The 12,242-nt window shown below is 43.1% G+C and overlaps 1 long non-coding RNA gene across 1 annotated transcript in view; it reads right to left on the reverse strand.

The window, feature by feature from the left end:
• Nucleotides 1–557: 557 nt before the first annotated feature.
• LOC139265309 (uncharacterized) overlaps nucleotides 558–12,242 on the reverse strand; it is a 33,213-nt gene continuing 21,528 nt past the window's right edge. Inside the window, exons 2-3 of the long non-coding RNA XR_011593524.1 lie at nucleotides 1,267–1,428; nucleotides 558–1,049 (exon numbers count right to left, since the gene is read on the reverse strand). This is a non-coding gene — a long non-coding RNA (uncharacterized lncRNA). The remainder of the gene's footprint in view (nucleotides 1,050–1,266; nucleotides 1,429–12,242) is intronic.

Genomic DNA, 12,242 nt, shown 5'->3' on the forward strand with positions numbered 1-12,242 from the left:
TAATAAAAATTTTTGGTATTATATTAAACTTTTAAATTAATGTCACTTAACTAACAATAAAGCAAACAACCAACCACAACAACAACAACAAAAGAAACACAAAAGAACAGCAAAACAACAACAACAACAACAACCACAGTAGCAAACAAAGTTTAGCTGCAGCCACCCCCCCCTTATTTAAACACCGCCGTGCCGGCCGCCCTTCTTGTCCTTGCCTGTTACTGCAGGCTTAGCCCTACTCCCGGTGAGCCCAAGGTTCTTATTAGTTTCTCGTGTACGGGGCTCCGCTTGTTGGGGGACAGACGAAGGAGACGCCAATGGAAGCCCCTGAAAACCTCTCGCTGTGGAAGGCCTGGCTTTAGATTCTAAAGCCTGTGGATCGACCTGCACACTGACTGGTGAGGTTGGTCTGGGGATTAGAGTGGCATCACTCGAGACTGTCAATTGCTGCTGGGCAATGGCAGCCTCGGTGTTTCCCGCATTGCAGCGACTATCTCAGACATGCCTTCCCTAATGTTGGCAGATAGTACTGCTATGGCTCCCGACATGCCCCACCTAATGTCAGCAGATAGTACTGCAATGCTTCCCGAGATCCCACCCATGACTTCAAGGAGCGATTTGGCGAGCTGGACGCTCTCCCCAGTCATTCCCATCAAATCTACCACCTCCCATGGAGCCTGCATCTTGGGAGAGCGCTCTTCACATCTCAGCCAACATACAGATGGCCCTGGGTGCGGGTTCCTGCAACCCACTGGGACCCGGGACCTTAGATGGTGCATAACCGACATATGTCCCCTCCTGCGAAGGGCAGGCTAAAACCCTTTCGACCTCCGTGGCGTCGACCTCCTCCAAATTCAATACCACCGTCTGATCACATCCCCCCCAAAAAAAACATCAATTGAAGCATCGACCTCCTCCTCCTCATTCTCCTCCTCATCCTCCTCCTGATCGTCCTGTGGAGGTTCTGCAGGATGGCTGTTCGGTGTCATCCACTTCTGCTTGTGGCGAGCTGGCGGGGCCCTCTCCATTATTGGATGCATCTGAAACATCTGCAAAATATAAAAGAACAACTGGTTAGCAGCAGGGGAGGGGGCAGTGTGACATGTGGCTCACATAGCGCCGGCTCATTTAAAGGACCACGACGAATGATAGTACATTGCATAATCCGAAGCCTAGCCAACAGAGAGCACATCGCATAAACCGAAGCTTAGCCCACACGGTATTTAACATTGAGCCAACCCAGACTGTGGATTTTGCAGGACTTACCCACTCTCTCTTGAATCTGGGCTCAGCATCCGCACAGGTGGTCAATCGCTGTGATGTACCAATCAGACCTGCAATCCGATTTTCCAGGGCTGTGAGCGGGAGCAGTCTTGCTGGACCGCCACCAGTTTTCCGCTGCTGTCACTGGTTCTTGGACAATTTTCTCTGCAAAGATGGCAATAGACATTTTTAAGAGAGAGGCCTTCTACTGTTGTGGCACACACAGATAGTCATCAAAGTACTTATATCATACTGTGTGCATTTAATTAAGTGATCAGTATAATGTCCCTTTACTTGCATGTTGTTCATCATGAAAACATCGAAGTGCAGTGCAGAAAATAAGCCATCTTTATAATTTGTGACGATCAGAAGCCGAGTGATACCAAGATGGGTCACATTTACAATTCAAGTAATTGTAATGCATAAATAAAAATATTACTTGCTCTAACTGTCCCACAAAGGTCATGTCACCTCTTCCTGCACTGCAGATAGGTCCTCCTGATGAAGTCCACTGAGGAAAACTGCTCCGCAACACGTCACCAAGCTTCAGCCATCGCAGATGGGTGCAGTTTCCCAGTTCCCTTCTTCCCAATCTGGCCCATCCTCTTGCTACTGTGCCAACCAGGGCCTCATTTGTGTCCTGGCCAAACTTCCTAGCCCTCTTCCTTCCTGCAGCACCTGTGTGTATGTATTGAGAACTCTCGGGAACTTTCAATTCCCTGTAAAAATGGCTAAATCAGACCAGGAGGTGTACTGCGCATGCACGAGCACACCCATCACGTGAAAAACGGGCGAAATGGTTTTTTTTCTGCACATGTGCAGAATGGGTGTTTTTTTATCGTAAAAAATGTAATTTCTATTCTTAAAAACGAAGCTTTTTTAACGCTTCACCAAAAGTTGCAAACCATTTGGGGAAATTTAAACGTTTATTTTTTGGTGTTATTTCAGCACGAAAAAAAGGTAATTAATAATGAATAACGCCAAAAAACAGTGATATCCTTCTTTGTGGAAATTCTAGCCCTAGGATCCCGTATGCTTTCTCAATCTGCCCTGCCACCTTCAACGATTTGTGCACATATATCCCCAGGTCTCTCTGTTCAGGATTATACCCTTTATTTTATATTGCCTTTCCTCATTCTTTCCTACCAAAATGTACTCTCTGTTTCCTGGCACTTAGCCAAGTTTGTATCCATGCTGCCAATGACCTTTTTATTCCATGAGCTTCAACTTTGCTGGCAAGGGAAGGACAGATGCACCAACATTACTGTTCTCGATCAAGCCAACATCCCCAGCATCGAAGCACTGACCACACTCGACCAGCTCCGTTGGGCAGGTCACATTGTTCGCATGCCCAACACAAGACTCCTAAAGCAAGCGCTCTACTCGGAACTCCTACACGGCAAGCGAGCCCCAGGTGGGCAGAGGAAACGTTTCAAGGACACCTTCAAAGCCTCCTTGATAAAGTGCAACATCCTCATTGACACCTGGGAGTCCCTGGCCCAAGACCTCCATAACTGGAGGAAGAGCATCCGGGAGGGTGCTGAGCACCAACAGTTTCGTCGCCGAGAGCAATCAGAAAACAATCGCAGGCAGCGGAAGGAGTGTGCGGCAAACCAGACTCCCCACCCACCCTTTCTTTCAACGACCGTCTATCCCACCTATGACAGAGACTGTAATTGCTGTATTGGATTGTTCAGTCACCTGAGAACTCACTTTCGGAGTGGAAGCAAGTCTTCCTCGATTTCGAGGGACTGCCTATGCTGATAATGATATGTGGTAATTTATCAAACGCCTTTTGGAAATCCATGTACACTACGTCAACTGCATTGCCCCCATCAACCCTCTCTGTTACTTCATCAAAAAACTCGATGAAGTTAGTTAAACACGATTTGCCTTTAACAAATCCATGCTGGCTTTGTTAATTAATCCACACTTGTCTAAGTAATTGTTAATTATGTCCCTGATTATCATTCCTAAAAGCTTCCCCATTACCAAGATTAAACTGACTGGCCTGCAGTTGCTGGGTTTATCTTTACACCATTTTTTGAACAAGGGTGTAACATTTGTAATTATCCAGTCCTCTGGCACCACTTCTGTATCTAAGGAGGATTGAAAGATTATGGCCAGTACCTCCACGATTTCCACCTTAACTTCCCTCAACATCCTAAGATGCATCCCATACGGTCCTGGTGACTTATCTACTTTAAATACAGCCAGCCTCTCTTACACCTCTAACATTTTTGAGTTCTGATGAAAGGTTAGCAACTTGAAATGTTCACGCTGATCCTCTCTCCACAGATGCTGCATAACCTGCTGAGTATTTCCAGCATTTTTGGCTTTTATCTCAAATAAGATGACTAGGTATAAGATTTTTACAAAGGAGTGCATTGTTCCTTAATCTATATTTCTTGGTATCAAAAACAGTAATTTTCTGCAAAGAAATTTCCTGTAGTCTTTTTAATTCTTTTTCTACACATCTTTAACCATATTTCCTCCTCACAGAACATTTGTTTTCACACTGATGATATAAACAACTATGCTATGAACATAGTGAAAATCGTTTTTTGTGTTTCTCCAAACTGATACAAGCATTTGCGTTAAAAATTATGATTCAGTGCTTAAAGTAGTAAACCAGAAGAAAAGCAACATTTCATCCTAAAAATAGGGAAAGTTTACATTGTGGTTCAGTAAAACTTCAATTTTCAAAGGTTACTGTGGGCATTGTGAGGCACATCTTGGAAAGCAGTCCAAAATCTCAGGTTCTTTGATATTACTTGTTCCACACACTAAATTCTGCCTTAATGATAGTCTGGACCATTAAATATGATTCAATAGAGCTCGTCCTTGGCAACTCATTCAGTTTTAAATGCTATTCTTTCTGGAAATAGTGGAAGAATTGGAGTTTCCGCTAGGTTGGGCTGTTTTTTCAGTGCAATTCACCCAAAATCAGCCAAACCTGCATAAAAGGTCGCAGAGTTTCAAGCGCAAATTACGTTCAGTGCAAATTGAGCTTCCGCAATCCTTTATGCTAGTTTAAAAACATCATGCTCAAAGCAAGCCCCGCCCACAAAAGTGGCCACACCCCCCAGATTGAATTAATCACCATGGCGAGCTTCCGATGCGGATGCGCCCATTTGTGGGCCTTCAAGGAAGCTCTTCAAATCAAATTATTTTATGCACAAGGACGCTAATAGGCATGTTTAAAAGCTTTTGAATAATGATTTTAATTTACTGTATCCTAATATAACTAGTGAATGGTTCTGTATAGTTTTTTTAAAGTCATTTTCAGTTATTTAAAATCGGGTTACTCACAGATGGGGAACTGGACACTGATTAAAATGCTTATTTTTTGTGTTAGCTCTATTTTCAGCTGTATTTCAGTTAGGTAAGGCTGACTTCAACGGGATGAGACAGAGACTGTCCACAGTAAACTGAGCAAATCTGTTAATGGCTAAAATGACAGAAGATCAGTGGGAGGTTTTGAAAAAATAATTTCATGTGATTCAGAACCCCTGAGGGGCAAGAGCTCTACTTGCCAAAAAAAAGCCATGGACGATTAAAGAGGTAAGTGACAGCATAAAACTAAAAGAAAAAGCAAAATAAAATGCTAAAAAAAGCACAAACCCTTGAAAATGGGAAAGATACAAAGAAAAACAAAGGGTGACAAAACAGATAGTGAGAGCTACGAAAAGGGAATATGACAAGAAACTTGCAAGGGATATCAAAATTAACACAAAAACTTTTTACAATCAGATTAGGAAAAAGAGTGTGGTCAGGAGCAATGTGGGCCCCTTGAAAATTGATATCGGTGATATTGTCAATGATAATAAGGAAATGGCGAACATGTTGAATAATTACTTTGCGTCAGTATTTACAGTAGAAGAAGAGGGTACCATGCCGAAATCCCATGGAAACTAATATTGAATCAAGGACAGGGACTCAAGATATTTAACGTAAGCAAAATAACACTTATGAAGAAATGAATGGCACTAAATTGTGACAAATCCTCAGGACCAGACGGTTTCCATCCCAGAGTTTAAAGGAAGTAGATGAGCACATTGCAGATATCCTAAGTTCTCTCAATTCAGGAAGCATTCCTTTAGATTGAAAATTGCACATGTCACTCTGCTATTTAAGAATGGTGAGAGAGAGAAACCAGGGAACTATAGACCAATTAGCCTAACATCTGTTGTTGGGAAATTATTGAGTCTATAATTAAGGATAGTGTGACAGAACATCTTGAACATTTTCAGCTGATCAGAGAGACCCAGCATGGATTTGTAAAAGGCAAGTCAGCCTAATGACCCTGATTGAATTTTTTGAAAAGCTGATTAAAGTGGAGAACAGGGGAATGTCTATGGATATTATTTATATGGACTTCCAAAAGGCATTTGATAAAGTCCCTCAGAAGAGACTGTTAAGTAAAGTTGAAGCCCATGGAATTGAAGGCAAATTATTGACCTGGTTAGGAAATTGGCTGAGTGGCAGGTGACAGAGATTAGGGATAATGGGCAGGTACTCTAACTCGCAGGATGTGACTAGTGGTGTCCTATAGGGATCTGTGTTGGGGCCTCAACTATTCACCATATTTATTAATGACTTAGATGATGGCACAGAAAGCCACATATCCAAATTTGCCGATGACACAAAGATAGGCGACATTGTAGGCAGTGTAGATAAAACCATAAAATGACAAAGGGATATTGATAGACTGAGGGCAAAACTGTGGCAAATGAATTCCAATGCAGGCAAATGTAAGTTCATCCACTTTGGATCTAAAAAGGATAGAACAGGGCACTTTCTAAATAGTGAAAAGCTAAAAACAGTGGTGGTCCAGGTACATAAATCATTAAAATATCATGAACAGGTACACAAAATAACCAAAAAGGTTAATGAAATGCTGGCCATTATATCTAGGGGACTAGAACACAAGGGGGTAGAAGTTATGTTACAGCTATACAAAACCCTGGTTAGACCACACCTGGAGTACTGTGAGCAGTTCTGGGTACCACACTTTAGGAAGGATATATTGGCCTTGGAGGGAGTGCAGCGCAGGTTTATCAGAATGATACCCGGGCTCTAAGGGTTAAATTACGAGGAGAGATTACACAAATTAGCATTGTATTTCCTAGAATTTAGAATGTTAAGACGTGATTTGATTGAAGTTTTCAAGATCGCAAGGGGAATAGACAGGGTAGTTAGAGAGAAAGTATTTCCGCTGGTTGGGCAGTATAGGCCGAGGGGGGGCATAGTGTAAAAATTAGAGCCAGATCGTTCAGGAGTGAAATTAGGCAACAGTTCTATACACAACTGATGATGCATAATTAAACAATTAATGGGAGGAGGTGGCTGCATGAATATTTCCACCCTCAATGATGTGGAGCCCAGCACACGAGTGCACAAGACAAGGCCGAAGCATTTTCAGACATCTTCAGCCGGAAGTACCGAGTGAATGATCCCTATCGGCCTTCTCCTAAGGTCCCTACCATCACAGAAGCCAGTCTTCAGCCAATTTGATTCACTCCATGTGATATCAAGAAACGGCTGAGAGCACTGGATACAGCAAAGGCTATGGGCCCCGACAACATCCTGGCTGTCGTGCTGAAGAATTGCGCTCCAGAACTAGCTGCGCCTCTAGCCAACCTATTCCAGGACAGTTACAACACTTACATCTACCCGACAATGTGTAAAGCCCAGGTATGTCCTGTCCACAAAAAGCAGGACAAATCAAATCCGGCAAATTGCCACCCCATCAGTCTACTCTCAATCATCAGCAAAGTGATGAAGGTGTGGCATCAAGGAGCCCTAGTAAAATTGAAGTCAATAGGAATCAGGGGGAAAACTCCCCACTGACTGGAGTCATACCTAGCACAAAGGAAGATGGTTGTGGTTGTTGGAGGTCATTCATCTCAGCCCCAGGACATCGCTGCAGGAGTTCCTCCGGGCAGTGTCCTAGGCCCAACCTTCTTCACCTGTTGCATCAATGACCTTCCCTCCATCATAAGGTCAGAAGTGGGGATGACTGCACAGTGTTCAGTGCCATTCGCAACTCCTCAGATAATGAAGCAGTCCATGCCCGCATGTAGCAAGACCTGGGCAACATTCAGATTTGGGCTGATAAGGGGCATGTAACATTCGAACCACACAAGTGTCAGGCAATAACTATCAATAACAAGTGAAAGTCTAACCACCGCCCCTTGACATTCAACGGCATTACCTCTCTGAATCCCGCACCATCAAAATCCTGGGCGTCACCATTGAGCAGAAACTTAATTGGACCAGCCACATAAATACTGTAGCAACAAGAGCGGTCAGAGGCTGGGTATTCTGCGGCAAGTGTCTCACCTCCTGACTCTCCAAAGTCTTTCCACCATCTACAAGGCACAAGTCAGGGATGTGATGCAATACTCTCCACTTGCCTGGATGACTGCAGCTCCAACAACACTCAAGAAACCCGACATCATCCAGAACAAAGCAGCCAGCTTGATTGGCACCCCATCGACATAGAAACATAGAAAATAGGAGCAGTAGTAGGCCATTCGGCCCTTCGAGTCTGCACCGCCATTTAATATGATCATGGCTGATCCTCTATCTCAACACCACATTCCTGCTTTTTCCCCATACCCCTTGATGCCCTTGGTTTCTAGAAATCTATCTATCTCCCTCTTAAATATATTCAGTGACTTGTCCTCCACAGCCTTCTGTGGTAGAGAATTCCACAGGTTCACTACCCTCTGAGTGAAAACATTTCTCCTCATCTCAGTCCTAAATTTCCTACCCCGTATCCTGAGACTGTGACTCCTTGTTCTAGATTTCCCAGCCAGGGGAAACATCCTCCCCGCATCCAGTCTATCCAACCCAGTCAGAATTTTATACATTTCAATAAGATCCCCTCTCATTCTTCTAAACTCAAGTGAACACAGGCCTAGTCGACCCAATCTCTCCTCATACGACAGTCCTGCCATCCCAGGAATCAGTCTGATGAACCTTCGCTGCACTCCCTCTATGGCAAGTATGTCCTTTCTGAGGTAAGGAGACCAAAACTGCACACGATATTCCAGGTGTGGTGTCACCAAGGCCCTGTATAACTGTAATAAGACATCCTTGCTCCTTATTCAAATCCTGTTGCAATGAAGGCCAACATACCATTTGCCTTCCTAACTGCTTACTGCACCTGCATGTTTGTTTTCAATAACTGGTGTACAAGGACACCCAGGTCCCTCTGTACATTGACACTTCCCAAGCCATTACCATTTAAATAATACTTTGTCCTTATGTTTTTCCTACAAAAGTGGATAACTTCACATTTATCCACGTTATACTGCATCTGCCATGTGTTTGCCCACTCACTCAACCTATCTAAATCAACATGCAGCATCTTTGCATCCTCCTCACAACTCAAAATCCCACCTAGTTTTGTGTCATCAGCAAACTTGGAAATATTATATTTGGTTCCCTCATCCAAATCATTTATATATATTGTAAATAGCTGGGGCCCAAGCATTGATCCCTGTAGTACCCCACTAGTCACTGCCCACCACCCCAAAAAGACCTGTTTATTCCTACTCTCTGATTCCTGTCAGTTAACCAATTTTCAATCCATGCCAATACATTATCATCAATCCTATGTGCTTTAATTTTACACACTAACCTCTTATGTTGGGCTTTATCAAAGGCCTTCTGAAAATCCAAATACACTACATCCACTGGTTCTCCCTTATCTATTCTATCAGTTACATCCTCAAGAAACTCCAGTAGGTTTGTCAAACATGATTTTCCTTTCATAAATCCATGTTGACTTTGTTTAATCCCGTTGATATTATCTAAGTGTGCCGTTATCACATCCTTTATAATAGACTCCAGCATTTTCCCTGATGTCAGGCTAACTGGTCTGTAGTTCCCTGTTTTCTCTCTCCTTCCTTTTTTAAATAATGGGGTTATATTTGCACCCTCCAATCTGCAGGAACTATTCCATAATCTATTGAATTTTGGAAGATGACAACCAATGCAGCTACTATTTCCATGGCTACCTCTTTTAGTACTCTGGGACGCAGATCATCAGGCCCTGGGGATTTATCGGCCTTCAGTCCCATTAGTTTCTCCAGCACTATTTTCTTATTAATAATCATTTCCTTTAATTCCTCTTGCTCACCAGACCCTTGGTTCCTTAACATTTCTGGAACGTTATTCCGTGAAGACAGAACCGAAGTATTTATTTAATTGTTCTGCCATTTCCTTGTTCCCCATTACAAATTCTTCCATTTCTGTCTGTAAAGGACCTACATTTGTCTTCACTAATCTTTTTCTTTTTATGTACATGTAGAATCTTTTGCAGTACGTTTTTATGTTCCTTACAAGTTTACTCTCATACTCTATTTTTCCCCTCTTAATCAATCTTTTGGTCCTTTTTTGTTGAACTCTGAACTGCTCCCAAAACTCAGGCTTGCTACTTTTTCTGGCAACTTTGTATAACTCCTCTTTGGATCTAATAATATCCTTAATTTATTTTGTTAGCCATGGTTGGGCCACTTTTCCTTTTGTGTTTTTACGCCAGAAAGGAACTTTGTTTAGATTTAGGACCCTAATTTCGGATTAGACTGTTTCACTTTCCATTTTAATAAAGAATTCAATCATTTTATGGTAACTCTTCCCTAAAGGATCCCGCACAACAAGACTGTTAATTAACCCCTTCTCATTACACAATACCCAATCTAGGATAGCCAGTTCCCTAGTAGGCCCCTCAACATACTGGTCTAAAAAACCATCTTGTACGCAATCCAAGAATTCATCTGCCACCGTTTTATTACTAATTTGGTTTGGCCAGTCTATATGTAGATTAAAGACACCTACGATTACTGTAGTACCCTTGCTACATGCATCTCTAATTTCCTGTTTGATGCCATCCCCTACACTACCACTACTGTTTGGAGACCTATAGACAACTCCCACCAATGTTTTCTGCCCCTTGGTGCTCCTTAGCTCCACCCAGACTGATTCTACATCTTGATTTTCTGAGCCAATATCCTTTCTCACTATTGCTCTGATTTCATCCTTTACTAACATGCCACACCAACCCCTCTTCCTTTTTGCCTGTCCTTCCTAAATATTGACTATCCTTGGATATTCAGTTCCCAACTCTGATCATCCTGCAATCATGTCTCCCTAATTGCAACGATACTGTATCCGTTTACATCTATTTGCGCTGTTAATTCGTCTACCTTATTACAGATGCTTCGTGCATTCAGATACAGTGCTTTTAAATTTGTCTTTTTAACATTAGACATCTTAATATTATTTTTGTACTATAGCCCTATTTGTCTTATCGCTATTTTTTCTTACCTGGACCTTATTTGTTAATGCACTCTTTTGTTTCTATGCTCTTTATCTTCCTGACATAATCTGGTTATCCTTACCTGCATTGCTTCCTTTTCTTTTCTCTTTAGCATTCTAGATTGCTCTCTACTGCGACCGTCCCCCCTGTCCGCCCCCCCCTTATTTAGTTTAAAGCCCTGTTTACCTCCCTAGTTAATCGGTTCGCTAGAACTCTGGTCCCAACATAGTTCAGGTGTAGTCCGTCCCCACGGAACAGCTCTCTCTCTCTTTCCCGAGTATTGGCGCCAGTGCCCCATGAATCGAAACTCACTTCTCCCACACCGACCTCTGAGCCACGCATTCATCTCCGTGATTCTATTGACCCTATGCCAATTTGCTCGTGGCTTTTCAATTTAGTCCCTAGCTGTTCAAACTCTCTCAGCAGTACCTCTTTCTTAGTCCTACCTATGTCATTGGTACCTACATGTACCACGACAACTGGATCCTTCTCCTCCCACTCCAAGTTCTTCTCCAGCCCAGAGGAGATGTCCTTTAACCTGGCACCGGGTAGGCAACACACCTTAAACATTCACTCCCTCCACCACCGGCGCACTGTGGATGCAATGTCTAACATCTACAAGATGCACTGCAGCAACTCGCCAAGGCTTCTTCAGTAGCACCTCCCAAACCCACGATCTCTACCACCTAGAAGGGTAAGGGCAGCAGGCACATGGGAACACAATCACCTGCAAGTTCCCCTTCAAGTTACACACCATCCTGACTTGGAAATATATCGTCACTCCTTCATCGTCGCTGGGTCAAAATCCTAGAACTCTATCCCTAACAGCACTGTGGGAGTATCTTCACCACAAGGACTGCAGCAGTTCAAGGAGGCGGTTCACCACCACCGTCTCAAGGGCAATTAGGGATGGGCAATAAATACTGGCCTTACCAGCGATGCCTACATCCCAGAACGAATAAAAAAAAAAGAAGTTTGGAACCCTCTTCCGCAAACGGTAATATTCAAAAAGGAGTTAGATGAGGTCCTTACTACTAGGGGGATCAAGGGGTATGGCGAGAAAGCAGGAATGGGGTACTGAAGTTGAATGTTCAGCCATGAACTCATTGAATGGCGGTGCAGGCTAGAAGGGCCGAATGGCCTACTCCTGCACCTATTTTCTATGTTTCTATGTTTCTATGCTAGATCAATTGTTAATTTTAAAGTTGAGATTAATAGATCTTTGTTAACCAACGGTATTAAGGGATATCATCATAGACAGTCCCTTGAAGCGAGGATGACTTGCTTCCACGCCAAAAAGGGATGAATTCACAGGTGTTTCAATGTTCCAGGTCCCGAACTACATCTTGAAAGGTGGAAGATGTCTGTGCGTGGATTTTTTTAATGTGTGGTGGCCGTTGCACACCAGCCACCACACGGGCTTGACAGAGCTAGGTCTTGGTCCAATGGCAAGGATTAACCAAGATGACTGGAGACCAGTTCTGCTGCAAGGGATATGGGGCATAAGTGGGTATACGGAGTTAGGTTGCAGATCAGCCATGATTTCATTGAATGGCGGAACGGGCTCTAGGGGCTAAATAGGCTACTCCTGTTCCTATGTTCCTATATTAATCAAACTGGACCAAGTTATCACTCTTATATTTTAAAG

This window comes from Pristiophorus japonicus, chromosome 6 (genome assembly GCF_044704955.1).
Source record: "Pristiophorus japonicus isolate sPriJap1 chromosome 6, sPriJap1.hap1, whole genome shotgun sequence".
NCBI lineage: Eukaryota > Metazoa > Chordata > Chondrichthyes > Pristiophoridae > Pristiophorus > Pristiophorus japonicus.